Source organism: Erythrolamprus reginae, chromosome 2 (genome assembly GCF_031021105.1).
Source record: "Erythrolamprus reginae isolate rEryReg1 chromosome 2, rEryReg1.hap1, whole genome shotgun sequence".
Lineage (NCBI taxonomy): Eukaryota > Metazoa > Chordata > Lepidosauria > Squamata > Dipsadidae > Erythrolamprus > Erythrolamprus reginae.
In genome coordinates this window covers 73,838,735-73,855,094 of record NC_091951.1, presented here as the reverse complement: position 1 = coordinate 73,855,094, position 16,360 = coordinate 73,838,735, and positions in this window count along the sequence as shown.

Genomic DNA, 16,360 nt, shown 5'->3' with positions numbered 1-16,360 from the left:
GAATTTGGAGAAGAGACTATAGCTTTCATCTTTGTGAATTGGGAAGAGCTGATTGAAGAATCAAAATCAGTGGGAACTTTGGGAGGAAGTTACCATGTCTTCCTGGACTTCAAAATGCTACTTAAAAAGAACTTAAAAGATAATCTTACATGTTGACCAGGAGAGCCAATTTCAAGAAATTGAACGTACATTCTTAGATCAAAGGGAGCAGAGGAACACAGGGCCTCTCTCACCAGAAGTATTATTCTATGTCACTCTAGAGAGGGGAAAATTTGGAGGCACTTTAAAATTCCGTTCTAAGTGCATAGGGAAGTTATGGCTGAGATGTGAATGAAAAGAGACTTATATACAAAACTATAAGTGTATGAATCAGCAAGTAGTTAATATCTGCAGAAAGAAAAGCTAAACATATAAAGAATTGAAATTTGCAACCAGAGTTAAAACAACAAAAAAGGCTTTCTTTGACTGTATCAGGAGTAAAAGAAGAAAGGAGAAAGTGTGGGCTTACTGTGAAAAAATATTAAGATAAGCGATAGGGAGAGGGCAGAATTCTTCAGTACTTGGCTTCAATCTTCTCCCCAAGTGGGAATTATGTTCATATGGATTTAAAACAGAGCAATTCACAAAAGGAGTAGTGGCAATTCAAGGCAAGTAAACTAATAATGAATTAAAGCTGAAACATTTTGAACACATAATGCAAAGGTAACTTTAACTGGAGAAGACCTTAATCCTTGGAAATATTAAAGGCAGCTGAAAAAGAGACCATCTGAAGACAAAATTATGGGTACCTTCATAGATGACACCCACATGAGCTTAACTGTGTCATAACTCAAAGAAAGATACCAACAGATATCAACATTTTAAAAAATTGCCCACTGGGTAAAGAAAGTCAGAAACAATTAAATGATTGAATCTCATGAATGAGCCAACAATTCTAAGCTATTAACCAAGAACTAAGAGGAAGAAGTAGTCATAATAAAATGCTATTTAGATCTGTTGCTTCCCGCAGCCTTCCAACACATTTCGTAAAATCAGTACATAAATTTAAAAACTGGTACCCTCCAGATAAATTGGGACTCTAATACCTAGAATTCCACTGACTCTAAATGTTGTGATTCATGCATTTTGGGTATGAGGATAAGAGTAGATTCCTTACAGTCTAACCCTAGTGAGGTTTGCTGATCAATCGAGGCCTAGGGAAGCACAGAGAGGAGTGTAGTCTTATTCTTCATCATATATAAGGCCCTGGCACTTTATATACCTGAAGGAACTCCCATTCCTATTGTTTCCTATTATTAGTACAATTATTTGAGGATCATAACCTTTGTTATACATCCAAACCAGCAAAACAGCTTAGTCTGCAGTGATAATGCATCAAGGGAATTTTCACTGAAAGTCAATTTGTCAACTGGGCTAAGAGTTTCATCAGCAGCAGTGAGCAAGAGTTCAAATGCTGGGATTAGTTTAACCTGGGTGTTGTTCAAGGACACAAAGAAATGATGGCCAGTGGGGAAAAAATTACAAAGATGTCCTGTTTTTGAAAACACAATTTTGTGTAGCCAAAGTATGTGAACCTGTCTTGGGGTTGGCTTTCAGGTTAGTCTAGAAAGAGTAACTTTGAGCCTCTAGAAAGAGTGCAGAGAAGAGCATAGATGATTAGGGGGCTGGAGGCTAAACATATGAAGAACAGTTGCAGGGACTGGGCATGGCTAGCCTAGCGAAGAGAAGAACCAGGGGAGACATGATAGTAATGTTCCAATATTTGATGGGCTGCCACAGAGAAGAAGAGGCCAAGCTATTTTCCAAGGAACTTGAAGACCAGACAAGGGATAATGGATGGAAACTGATCAAGAAGAGATTCAACCTGGAAATAAGGAGGAACTTTCTCACAGTGAGAAAAATCAACCAATAGAACAGCTCGCCTTTGGAAGCTGTGGGAGATTCATCACTTGAGACTGTTATTTAGAATGAAATACTGCATTCAGATTCTGAGTCAAAATGACAGATTTGGGGAGTTCAAAGGGAGGAAATACATTAAACTACTGCAAGTCTTAAGATATCCATTTTGCATTTCTATCTCCCTAAGTTCCCCCCCAAACCCCCCAACCCCCCCCCCCCAGAATTGAAGTACTCCAATGATCTTGGGGAGTGTACAGGGGATGAAATAAGCCTTGCACTTATCTTAGCTCAACATTCTCTTCTAGTTTGCTCTTAGATCTTCATCTGTTCTTCTGTCTGGATTTGATCTTGATTCCTGCTCTGCCCTAGAACTTTACATACTCACCCATTGGATCGTTTCAGAATGTTCTCCACAATCCAGTCACAATTAAGTCACACTATATGCAGATAGCTGCAGTGAGTATGGGAGGACCCAGCACACATAAATAGCTAACATTTGGTCATTGCTCCATATATATTAGAAAGAACTAAGAGGGGACTTTAAGCACAATCAGCCAAATATACTAGCATGCCCAGCTGTGCTCTCCTGATTTAATAAAGTATAAAGTTTAGATTTTAAGATTATAAACAAAGTGGTGATTCTCAATACATACAACATCAATGGTTAACAGTCTGACTTTTGTCAAACGTTCAACATTTGGATGTAAGAGGTGCTTTTACCAAAAGGATGGAATTCTACTGGAGCTAGAAGGATCCAAATTTCTGACACTTTATATCAAAAAAGGTTTCAGAGCAGCTTACAAACCAACTCTAGGGGAAAGTTGGCCGGAGCAAAGAACACTACTTAGAGATAAATCACCCCAAAGGGATTGTGAGGGGAGGCATTTTTTTTATTGCTCAAATGTGAGCAGGAAAGAAATCAGAACACTGAAATTCATTTGACACAATAATGTTGTTGTCTCTGTTGTCAGATTAAAACTTATTTGGCCTTTCAGATGTTTTACAGTCTTCGTTGTTTAATTCCTACTAGAGTGTTAAACAAACGTATTTGACTGCAGATATATGTTATTGCAACTGGATTTTCTGGCACCTGCATTTGTCCCAAAGAGTTGGGTTGGTGCAGTGGTTAGAGTGCAGTACTGCAGGCTACTTCAGCTAACTGCTATTTGTAGTTCAGCAGTTCAAATCTCACCACTGGCCCAAAGTTGACTCAGCCTTCTGTCCTTCCAAGGTAGGTAAAATGAGGACCCAAATTGTTGGGGGCAATATGCTAATTCTCTAAATCACTTAGAGAGGGCTGTAAAAGCACTATGAAGCGGTGTATAAGTCTAAATGCTATTGCTATGGCTTTTTAAAGAGGCAACTGGACCTTCTGGTTTTTCTTTCAAGATATTTCATTTCTTATCCATTTCTCATCATTCAGCTCTCTCTATGTATTTTGAACTTGTTGTGATGGAGATTTTTTTTTTACCAGTGGTACCTCTACCTACAAGCGCCTCTACTTATGAACTTTTCTAGATAAGAAACAGGTGTTCAAGATTTTTTTGCCTCTTCTCAAGAACCATTTTCCACTTACAAACCCAACTTCCAAAACTGTAACCAGAAAAGGCAGGGAGAAGCCTCCATGGGGCCTCTCTAGGAATTTCCTGAGAGGAAACAGGGCCTGTGCTTTTCCCGATCACAGGCATTATTTGCTTTTACATTGATTCCAATGGGAAAAATTGTTTCTTCTTATAAACTTTTCTACTTAAGAACCTGGTCATGGAACAAATTAAGTTCATAAGTAGAGGTACCGCTATACTTTTATTTATTGTATACTTTAAAATAGTACTATTTTAATATAGGCAGCTCTGTAGTGCTACAGAATCAACTTCAGTTTATCCTATAATATAACTGATGATTACTGATAAAAAAAAATAAAACAAGATGCTATAAAGAGAGTCTGAAAGACCCTAGGACAGGGGTGTCAAACTCACGTCATCATGGCAGCATCGTGTGATGTATCAGGATTTCCCCACTCTTCATTAAACTGGGTGTGGCTGTGGCCAGTATGTGATGCATATGGCCCGTGGGCCAGGAGTTTACAGCCCTGCCCTAGGACAACATATATATCAAAAATATTTTCAGAGGGAGACAGCAAATAGATGTTGTTGTTGCTAGTTGCAAAGTTGTATCTAATCCATGGACAACGTTCCTCCAGGCCTTTCTGTCCTCTACCATCCCACATTTAAGCTTACACTATCTACTTCAGTGACTCCATCCAACCACCTAATTCTCTGCCGTCCCCTTCTTCTTTTGCCCTCAATCTTTCCCAGCATTAGGCTCTTCTCCACTGAATCCTTCCTTCTCATTAGGTGGCCAAAGTATTTGAGTTTCATCTTCAGAATCTGGTCTTCTAAAGAGCAGTCAGGGTTGATCTCCTCTAGCACTGACTTGTTTGTCCAAGGGACTAGCAGGAGTCTTTTTGTTCTAATCTCAGAGCCAAGATTGTAGTGTTAGAGTGCCTGATTGCCAAGGAGCCAAAGTTGCAGTCCTGAAACATCAGGAGAGCTTCTTCTAAATAATCCAAATTCTGCAATTAGGAAAACAAAAGGGTGTCTGGAAGAGTGTCACTCTGCTACATCAAATAGAGCATTGTGTCCAATGCCTTTCTACAACTGCAAAATTAGCTTTTAGGCCACGAATTCTAAAAACACAAGAAGAATTGTACGGTAGCTCTTGTTCTGTATCGCCAGCTATATAATTCACCACCAGAAAGTTTGGATTTTGTTCTTCGGCTAGAGATCATTGTTCTGCTTGATTCAGGAACTTGGCAGTTCATGTCTTTCCTTCTTCCCAAGAGAACTGGGTCACTTGAGACATTGAGTAACTGCCTAGGAAAATGTCGCTAAATGGTAGAGGACAGATCACATAAGAGAGCTAGTTTGGTTTGTTCCTTGGCATTTATTTCACTTTATTTTTACAGTCCTTGTCTATTTCTATTCTTGGTAGCAGCTTTGTAACTTATTGCTGCATTCTTTCCACCCCTATGAGCTCAGCCAAGAATCTCAGGTTTGTATAGACTATTAATTAATGAATGTATTTATGAGTAAAATTAGCATGTATAAATAAAGAAGCCTCCACACTACACAAAGTGACGTTCAACCCAGCCTAGTAAGAACTGCCTTCTATGTCCTTGTCTTGTGCAATTTCGCCTCCCTATTGAAACGGAGGTGAAATAGATGCTGTAACAAGGGGAAATAGATGCTGTAACAAGTAGAATCATCCTGGAGGTTCCTGCCCAGCAATAAAAGATGGGTCCATCTGTCATTCATTTTGTTCATTCTTTGTACTTTAGAATCATGATCAGGAAAGATCCTATATTACAGTGATGATGAACCTTTTTCAGCTCGGATGCCAAAGGGTGCGTGCATGCGTGATAGTGTGCGCACATGTGCCCATACCCATAATACAATGCCCTCCCCTCTGTGCATGTGTACATGTTTATTCATTCATTCATTCATTCATTCATTCATTCATTCATTCATTGGATTTCTATGCCGCCCCTCTCTGAAGTCTCCAAAAACTTACCCCATGCTCCCCTCTTACACATGCACACAGGCCTCCCTGAAGCCTACAGATTTCCAGTAGGTCTGTTGGGCTGTTCTTCATTCTCCAAGAGGTTCAGGAAAGCCTCCTGAAGTCTGGGGATTGTGAAAAATGGCCCAACAGGTCTACTGGAAGTTCAAACTTCCAGTTGGTCCATTGGGCCATTTTTGCTATCCCCAAGTTTCAGGAGACTTCCCTGAACACTGGGGAGAGTGAAAATGTATTTGTTTGTTTGTTTGTTTGTTTTGTCAAGTACAAATTGGAGGTATGTTATAATAATATTCAAATACATGATTCTAGTAAAAAATAAAACATTAGGACAGGGGACGGAAAGCACGCTAGTGCACTTATGCACACCCTTTACTGACCTCTTAGGAATCGGGTAAGGTCAACAGTGGATAGTCTAAGGGTAAAAGTTTGGGGGTTAGGAGATGATACTACAGAGACTGTTAGTGAGTTCCATGCATCAACTACTTGGTTGCTAAAATCGTATTTCCTGCATTCGATGGCCAAAAAGAAGCCCCAAAATTAGCTGTTATTGAGATATAGCAGTGATGATGAACCACAGGTGCCACAGGTAGCCCAAATGGAGCCATATCTGAGGGCAACACTTCGCATGCCCTCAGATATGGCTCAATTTGGGCCACCTGTGGCACCTGTGGTTCATCATCACTGCTATATCTCAATAACAGCCTTGTTGTGTAATTGCATAATTTGTATAATTTGAAGGACATCTGTCTCTCATAGTATTGGTCTGGCTGATTCAATTTTGCAGAATTTGGCGTGCTGTGGGTTCCTTTGATTAAATAATGTCATCACTGAGGAATTTCACTTTCTCTGTAGCAGTTCTTGCCCTCTGAAACATGTTATCCCTTGATCTATATGGCTCCCACCCTACTGTTGTTTAGAAGAGCCTTGAAGAACTGCTTTTTCACCCAGGCCTCTGGTGAGGGACATTGAGACCTCTTGCTTCTTTCCATCTGGGCTATTGTTCTTTCCATTTGCCAGTTTTATTGTAATGTTTTGTTTGTTTGATTATTGTGAACTGTCCAAAGTCAATGGGAGTCAGGAAGCATATAAGTTTATTTTTATTTGATTATTATTATTATCAGATAAGAGTGCAAGTTCTAGATGGAGATAATGGCCAGAAATACACTCCTACCACAGTCTCCCACCCTTATTTTCATGGCATTGTGTGGAAATGAACCCAAATGGATCCAATACAAGAATCTTGACTAAGTCCATCTCTAACATTGGACTTAAATTTTAATTCTTTTAATAAGTGATGATCTGCTGTAACATCATTTATTAAAGGAAAATTTTTATCGAAAGTTTCAGTGTCGCAGAATTATATGCAATTTTCAGAAACTTTTTCTGTCAATAAGGGGAAGTACCAATCTAGATACAAATGCATTTAGAGGAAATGTATTTTCCTTCCAAACAGAGTTAGAATAAATATTGTCATCTCTGCTGATGCTTCTATTATCACCATTCCCTGGAGTGAAAACAACCTATGAATAGGCATGACATTAATTCATATTTTCTAGCCTACATTTTAGCGTTTCATTCACAGTTAAACGCACACCTTTATTTCCCTGCATTCATAACTAACTTCAAGACCATAATAGCAGTGTTCCAATATTTGAGGGGCTGCCATACAGAGGAGATGGTCAGACTGTTTTCCAAGGTACCAGAAGGCCAGGCAAGGAGTAACGGATGGAAACTGATCAAGGAAAGATGCAACCTGGAAATAAGGAGAAACTTTCTGACAGTGAGAGCGATCAACCAGATTGGACTGCCATTTGTCTGAAATGATGTAGAGATTCTTGCTTGAGTGGGGGGTTGGACTAGATGACCTACAAGGTCCCTTCCAACTCTAGTAATCTAATCTATTTCACAAGCAGACAAACTTTTTGCCCTCCAGGATTCTTAATTTCCCAGCTTCCTGCCCTCCTTCCCTCCATCCATTCCCTCAATCTTCTAATATGCAATCATCACCAGATGTGATGAGATATTAATATCCATCGCTCTTCATGGCTTTGATCATTTGAAGCTTTCTCATTCTATTTATTTATTTATTCATTCATTCATTCATTTATTCATTCATTCATTCATTCGTTTGTTCGTTCGTTCGTTCGTTCGTTCATTTGTTTGTTTGTTTGTTTGTTTGTTTATTGTTTCTTTATTCGACTTCTATGCTGCCCAATCCCGAAGGACTCAGGGCAGCTTACAACAACAATAAAAATACAATATAAATAGATACAATGCAATAAAAAAGAAGTCAAACATTATCTAAAATTAAAACATTATCTAAAACTAAAACCCCATTAAAAAGTTATTTTAAAAGGCAGTCACAATCATACACATGCACACCATTCATAGAGTTGGCCATCAAGAGTTGGAAGTAAATTTATTGCCCCCAAGCCTGCCTAGATAAAGAATAATAAAGACGCCAAAATAATATTAGGGTGCACTTCACTAGGTATTGAAGATCAGATGTAAATTATCTTTAAAGACTCAGTGACAGACCATGGAACTTAGATATTTTAAGGATCACAGAAATGCCAAAACATTTAATTAATATTCCTTCTTTTATATCAAACATGAACCTTAGCATATGTATTATTTGTTTGAACGCGCTCTGCAGTCTGTGCACCAAAGAACTTTGGAGGTGAAATTGGGCAACAGTTGCTTTAAAACATGCAGAACATTTCTGATCACACCGACACTTGTTTGCCTGAACAATTGACTCTGAGCACAGACACTTATCAACAGAAGCCTAAACAAATTAACTATTATTTTTCTCTGACTCAACGTCAAGGTCTTTCAGGGCCCCGATTGCCATGGCGACATAAAGGCACATGTATTAAATGAGCAACACCAATGCCAAAGCTATCAGAGTTGAAATGGGCAGAAGTTAAACATTAACGTCAATCTCCTATTTGCTTAAGAATTTTTTTTAAAAAAAATAATATCTAGTTTCATTTAGTTATCAATTGCTTGATGCAACCGCTCTGGAAAGCGCTGGGGAAAACATGACCATAGGAATTTTTATATGAATGACTAACCACTGACTTATTTGACTCAGGTATCTTGTCTATGGCAGTAAACAGATACTGCATGGCAAGGTGCAAAAAATAGTTATAATGGGCTGTTATGCAAGAAAATGAAATGTGAGAATTATGAGAACTATGTCCTATTCCACAGGCTTACGGTTTCATAATGCTCTATCTTGGGATCGGGGAACGAAAGCAGAATGGAAAGCCATAATATTCCTTACAGTTTATAGAGACTCTCTTCTTAGAGTATGTTGATTACCTGCAGATATCGTTCAGGAATGAACGCTGTAGGGACAGCTACAACAACAGTGTATAGTTACCGAAAGCAATACCGGTGAGTCACTATTAGGAAAGCTAGAGCACATGGGAACTTAGAGGAAAAGAAAACAGACAAGACTTGCTTGTTTATTTAATCTTAGAGACTCTCAAAATGTGGGGATGGTTGCTGTTGAATTCTGGGACTGAAGAGGCTTGAGACAGGCTTGTAAAACGTAGTTCTTTATTGTAGTAACTGCTAAGACCCAGCAAAGGGTCAATCTGACAGCTCTCCCTTTTATATAGAGCTGTCAGGTGGCTCAAGCAATCAACGGGCTCCATTTTCCCGCTTGAATAGTACAGCTTGGAGTAAACAGCATATTCTCAATACATAACAGTTGCCATTCTGTAATTAGAAGGATAAGGCAAATCTACTACATTGTCTATGTTCCATTGCTGTCCCCAATTCCACCCTTTTCCAGGCCTTCCACCACCAAGACCTGTTAGGACTGCATAGTGAATAGTTATTGTTACTAATGTACTTAAATAAGCAATTAGATCTTTTTTTTAAGAATATTTTCTTTTTGTTTGTTTGTTTGTTTGTCATGTTTGTTTGTTCGTTTATTTGTTATGTATTGATTTAGCCTTGTATTAATATAAAACATATATTGTATGTAAATGTGTATATATTTGTAATAAAATTTTATTTTTTTTAAAAAAAGGACTGCAGAATTCAGAATGACAGAGAATATACAAACAAAATCTCCAGGATTGTATGTAACTGGGTTCATCTGGTGGGAAAGCTGAGCATTTCTCCAGATGTTGCCTGGGCTTGCTTCTCTCTCTCCCCCCCCTCTCTCTCTCTCCCTCCTGCCCTCCCTCCCTCCCTTGTTCCCACCTATCCCTTAATGAATTTGCAAACGATCATATTAACTTTGGGGTCATCCTCCTTTTGGGTACATATAATGTAACACTGATGGCACTATTAAGGTACAGTACTGCTGTATGGTCAGTTGTTTGGGCAAATATGTCTCTTCTAAAAGAAGGACCATCACATTATAAAAAAGCCACAGAGTCCAAATGGTTAAAATGTTTTTTGTAACATAGGGAGATATAGAGATGAGTGAGATATAAATGCAATAAATAAATAAATAAACATTTCTCACCCTCCTTGCCTTTCGTAAGCTTCTTAAAACCCACCTCTGCCGCCAGGCATGGGGGAACTGAGATACTTTTCCCCCCTAGGCCTTTACAATTTTATGCATGGTATGTCTGTATGTATGTTTGGTTTTATAATAAGGGTCTTTAACTGCTTTAATATTGGATTGTTATATGCTGTTTTTATTACTGTTGTTAGCCACCCCGAGTCTACGGACAGGGGTGGCATACAAATCCACTAAATAAATAAAAAAATAAATACATTTCTGAGAAATGCAAAAAATAATATTTGGGTTCAGAAAGGGCTCTTCAAGCTGTCAGTTTGGCACTTCAGTGTTAGATTTGTGCCAGTTGTTTGATATTTGCATCTTTGGACACAAGGCTTTCCCATTTCTTATTCTGGATGGGGTAGCACTACAACAGAGAGACCCATGTCGAATTAGGGTCCTGGACTTCAAGTTCTTGCTCAAAGAGCAGATAACAGTCAGAGATAGGAGATGCTTTGCACACTTTCAAGTGATGTGTCGGTTACATACATTCCTAGACGGGGAGGTTTCACTTGCAATCATTCATGCTCTTGTAGTTTCTCATTTGGACTACCACAACAACCTCTGCATGGGGCTGCCCTTGAAGAACATTCGGAAGCTTCAACTGATGCAGAATGCAGCTCCATGGGTAATACATGATGTCAGATACGCAACACACATAACATTATTTATTTTTATTATTTATTTATTACTTAGATTTGTATGCCGCCCCTCTCCGAAGACTCGGGGCGGCTCACAACACGTGGAAACAAATCATAAATAATCTGACAATTTAAAAATATTAAAGATTTAAAAAAGACCCCATATACTAACAGACATACACACAAGCATACCATACATAAATTAGACATGCCCAGGGGAAGATGTTTCAGTTCCCCCATGCCTGACGGCAAAGGTGGGTTTTAAGGAGTTTACGGAAGGCAGGAAGAGTAGGGGCAGTTCTAATCTCCGGGGGGAGTTGGTTCCAGAGGGCCGGTGCCGCCACAGAGAAGGCTCTTCCCCTGGGGCCCGCCAACCGACATTGTTTAGTTGATGGGACCCGGAGAAGGCCCACTCTGTGGGACCTAATCGGTCGCTGGGATTCGTGCGGCAGGAGGCGGTCTCGGAGATATTCTGGTCCAATGCCATGAAGGGCTTTAAAGGTCATAACCAACACTTTGAATTGTGACCGGAAACTGATCGGCAGCCAATGCAGACTGCGGAGTGATGGTGAAACATGGGCATACCTAGGTAAGCCCATGACTGCTCTCGCAGCTGCATTCTGCACGATCTGAAGTTTCCGAACACTTTTCAAAGGTAGCCCCATGTAGAGAGCATTACAGTAGTCAAACCTCGAGGTGATGAGGGCATGAGTGACTGTGAGCAATTACCACTATGTGAGCTGTGTTAGTTACCAGTATGTTTCCAGGTGCAATTCAAAATGCTGGTTGTCTTTGAAGCCCATCTTGTCTTGGGATTTAGTTATCTGAGAGACTATCTTCTCTCATTTGTTTCTTCCCAGTTGATCCAACAGGTTGAGCATACTACAACTCTTGCCAACCAAAGAATGTCAGTTGTCAGGGGCCTGGTGCCTCCTATGCCATAGCCCCTGCTCTGCAGCCATAAATAAAAAAATAAAAAATAAGAAATTTGTAAGAATATTATAGGGACTTTGTTCAATAATTCAGCAGTTAGAAGAATGATAATATTCCTCTAAGCATTACTAAATTATGGATATGACATAATTTATGACTGGTGCAACAATAAAAATATTCCCTCTTTAATAAACAATGTATCAGGATCACTCAACAAAAGTAACTTAGGCCAAACAAAAAGGTTTTAAATGTAATACATCATCATTATTCTCTTTCAGCAACAAACTGATAACTCTGATGTTCCTTACTCAGAGCAATTGTATTTGAACTCTTGCTGTTCAGCTTCAGGGAAGTTTCCACTGTTCATTTATTTCACTGTTCATTTATTTTACATAAATTTAAATCTATGAATCTTAAGTATATCCCACAAAAGGTTGTCCTCGACTTAAACCACAATTGACCCCAGAATTTCTGTTGTTAAGTGAAACATTTATTAAGTGAATTTTGACCCATTTTATCACTTTTCTTACCAAAGTGAATCAATACAGTAAAGTTAGTGACCAAGCTGTTAACTGAAGCTGGTTTCCTCATTGACTTGTTGCAAGCATGATCACATGACCCAGGACTCTGCAAGGCTCATAAATATGAACCAGTTGCCAAGCACATGAATTTTGATCACAAGACCTGGGGGATTTTGCAATGAAGCACACACACCCTTCTCCGTGTGTGCAGAAGCAAAAAACAAGATGGTGGCGCCTACAGCGCCGCCAAGACAGCTGGTTCAGGAGGATGTCCAGCCGGCCACCTCTGCTAATGACTCATTTGGAAATAATATAGCTATCAATTTTAAGAACAAGCACAGTGAATTGCTTTTGCTTTTCTTTTTTTGAGAATATGTTTATATGGGTGTTTTGTTTTTTGTTTTTGTTTAAAAGTCTTCCATTCCTGGCCATATCCAAGATTAAACATTGGAAAGAGGATATTTTGAGAATGTATTTATAGTTACTTCTTTGTGCTTAATAATTATAGCAATGTTAACAGCACAGGTCACATAACTGCCCTGTTCTTATTTTTGAACCGATGTGGTTCTTTTGACTTTAGAATGCACATCTAGGTTGTCTGACCATGTTTATAATATTTTTTCCTCCCTGGACAAATGCAAAACTCTTCCTCTTGCACAATCCACAGCAATTTCAAATGCATGTTTCGTTAAATAGAATCTTTTTCTATTTTGTGTCTTTTTCTTTTGAAAGTTATGGAGAGTGCTTTCTATTTTTGCTTTTAAGCTAAAAGTTAAAAGTTGTAATTGTGTGTATTTTATCATTGCCTTATTTTTTATAATTTTACACAACTATTGTGATAATTGATGGAATAAAAAAAGTACAATTCTATGCTTCTTACTAAGCACTCTGCTAGGTAGTAAAAAAAAGGTAGTAATTTCAGGCCCTACAATATTGGACTCAAGCCAAATTTTGATCGAGGTCAATATTTAAGCCAATGCTATAAATAAAAATGGTAAAAATATAGTTATTCCCTTTCAATTCTTTTTAAAAATCATTTTGGCAACTGTCCTTGTCTATCCAAAGTTAGACAAACATTAAAGATAATTTGAATTATGAATAGTAATTGTACAATCTTTAGTGAGACAGATATTGCCAGTTTTCTGGATATTATCAATGTCAGCTACTTGTTCCACTTAAGTTGCTATGGGTACAGCAACATGACTGTAAACCATTCGGGCAATATCCTTTAAAAAATCCTACTTATTACTCCATAATTTTTCCATGGAAGCCATAAATCAATGGTTGCTTTTCAACTTTATATATCTAGTATAGCAATCCTGAAGAACATTACAGACCGAATGCAGGCCTGAAGGATATTCTGTCTGACTTCTCCTTATGTTAAATCAAGGGGTGTAATTTGGAGTTCTGTAGTTGCAGAATCTTAACCATGGCTCTTGAATATTCCATGAAATTTTCATTTTCATTTTAACTGAGTGAGGAAATTGTCAAATATATGAACTAGTTTGATTGCACTAAAATAATGTAATCAATTTTAGTTGTTTTATTCTATACTTCCATTGATTTTTTTGTCCTGGTCCATCTTTTTAAGGATGCTCTGTAATGCGCTTTTCCAAGGATCATAGAAATTGAATACTCTTGCATGAAATATTCCCCTGAATGAAACAATCCTGTTTTGTCTGGCCGCATCACAGAAAGCATAAAAGGTGCACAATCTGGAACCAGTCAAGGTTTCTATTCCTCGCTTATAAAATGAATCAAAACAGGGAATGCTTGACTCCCCACAAGCAGTCACAATGCATGCTATTAAGTGACTAAGCTCTACAAACACACAAATTATCTCTACAAACAATCCGCCATATAAGCATATGCAGTCATCACAATGAGATTAAAGATGAAAAGGCTGTTCATGAAAACCTGATCCTCAACAGCTAGGCTCCTGTGTATATCTATAGACAGGGAGAACAAAGATTTATGGGGAAAATTATAAGCAAAGTTGACTATGATAGGAGATCCTGGCAGGAACTGACGTTAGAGGACCTGTGTTATTAGGGGCTTACAAATCCTCAGAATGAGAACTCTTTAGCCTCCTTATATGCAGGCTGAATGTCTTCACAGGGTTGGTTTTTCCTATACATTAATAATGTTGATGTGAGTCTGGAATTGGAAATGTTTGCCCATTGTAGTAGAAGGGTGTCCTGATAATATCAAGTGCAAGTTGCTAGCCTCAAGAACCTCAACACTCAGAGTTCCCTATATAGGGGATAGCTCAGTACTACAACATCTCTGTAGCCCTGCCATATGACGTACACTTTGGCTTACATTCTCAATCCCACTAACTCACATGCCATCTTTCCATCCTCTCTAAAAATAAGTGAATAAATCAGCTGAATGAGACAGGGGATTCAAGTATCTGGCCTTTAATGAATGCTGTATATCACTATCTCAGATACAGGTTCTGTTTCTTATGTGGATATAAAAAGAAGGTGGAGGAAGGGCACAATCCAGCAGGGCACCGAGTGCAAAGTTTCCGCAGTAAACATGATTTCTGTTTGCTTGGTTCAAAGGCAGAGGTGGGGGTAGTGCCTAATCCTTGCTGCTAAGTTAGAGGGTTTCAGTTGGAAACGACTTCCTTCAAAGTTCAAAGAAAGCCTCAAAATGGATCACATTGGGAAAAAAAACATGGGTACAAATACTGGATGTTTTGAAGCTGCTTTACACAAGCTACTTTTTCCTTCTTTCTTCTCCCATTCTGAAGCAACCGTTCCTGAGATTGGACTGTAACCTTGTGGGAAATAGACATCTGAAGGATTGCAGACCATCTGAGCAAATATTCCCATTTCCATTGGATGTGGGATGGAGACTCCAGTTGAAGTAGATGAGACAGTAAAAAGCTTGTTCTTCAGAATCTCAGGGCCCTTTGGACAAACATCCTTTGAGTTTACTCATGTGTGCATTATATGTGGATCACTTGTCTTCTCCATGAAGCAATATTCTATTCTGTTCTGTTTTGTTCTGTTCCCATCTCCTTCCTGTCCCATCCCATCTCATCTCATGTTTTTAAAATTTTATTTGTTTGTTTATTTCCCTTTATTGTTTGATCCAGGAACCAGACTTCTGGTTCCACTGGAGAGGGATAATCAACTTTTTTTTCTTTCGTCACTTCTCTTGCACCTGAAAAATTGTACAAAGCTGCTTCTCTGCAGAGGGAGGGAAAATAAATAAATATGGTTTCTTGAGTTGAATATTGTGGAGAGTCCTCACTATTTGTGTCCTAGCCTAGATGCAGATGCTACTGTATTTAAGCAGTTCTCCACAAAATGTTCTCTGTCTTCTGACAAATTCCTTGGCATGGCTATAAACCTTCTTCTTCTTCTTCTTCTTCTTCTTCTTCTTCTTCTTCTTCTTCTTCTTCTTCTCCTTCTCCTCCTCCTCCTCCTCCTCCTCCTCCTTGAAAAATTGTTCATCATGAAGTCATTTTCTTGTTTTGGCATATAGATTGCATCTCTGAAGTGTCCTGAATAGGACATGGAGATATAAAGGGCTGAAGGCAAATAATTTCTGCTTAAACAACATAATGTTTATGCTTCATCTGTGAAATGTTTAGAATTTGTAGATGCTTAAATACAATTGACACTGGAAATAAATAAGGCCATTACCAATTCCATCTAGTTTTACTTGTACAGTATATATATATTTAGTTATATTTTGTGCTTGCTTGAAATAAAACACTGAACTGTTTAGGTGTTCTCTGTTCTTAGGGGAAAGGGAAGAAGAGAAGGAAGAAGAGGAAGAGGTTCTTCGTTCTTCAGCCCAAAAGACAATTAATTAATTTACAGTTTTTTGTTTATTGTTCATTGAAGCAGCTTATAGTTTATTGAAACAGTTTATAGATTATTGAGCAATATATATCTTATAGTTTATTGAAGCAGTTGGATGAAGAATTCATATATAACAGCCTTTGGATTCTGGGTTTTAGCATGCTCTATCTCTATTTTTCCGTGTCTCCCCTTGGGTGCCATAAAATCTTGCTATTGCTCCAGCTACAGTTTATGCTGCAACTAGACATTTTGAAATGCCTTTCACTTATTTTATTCTGTTTTATTTGTAGAAACAAATCAGATTTAGTAACCACCTTTATTACTTAGAAAATAGTGCTGTGTCTAAAAATGCCTGATTTTTTTTTCTTTATAAAGACAATATGACTTTAGAACTTTTGAGGATGCATGTAAACAATAGACCAAACCTGGGCATTTTAG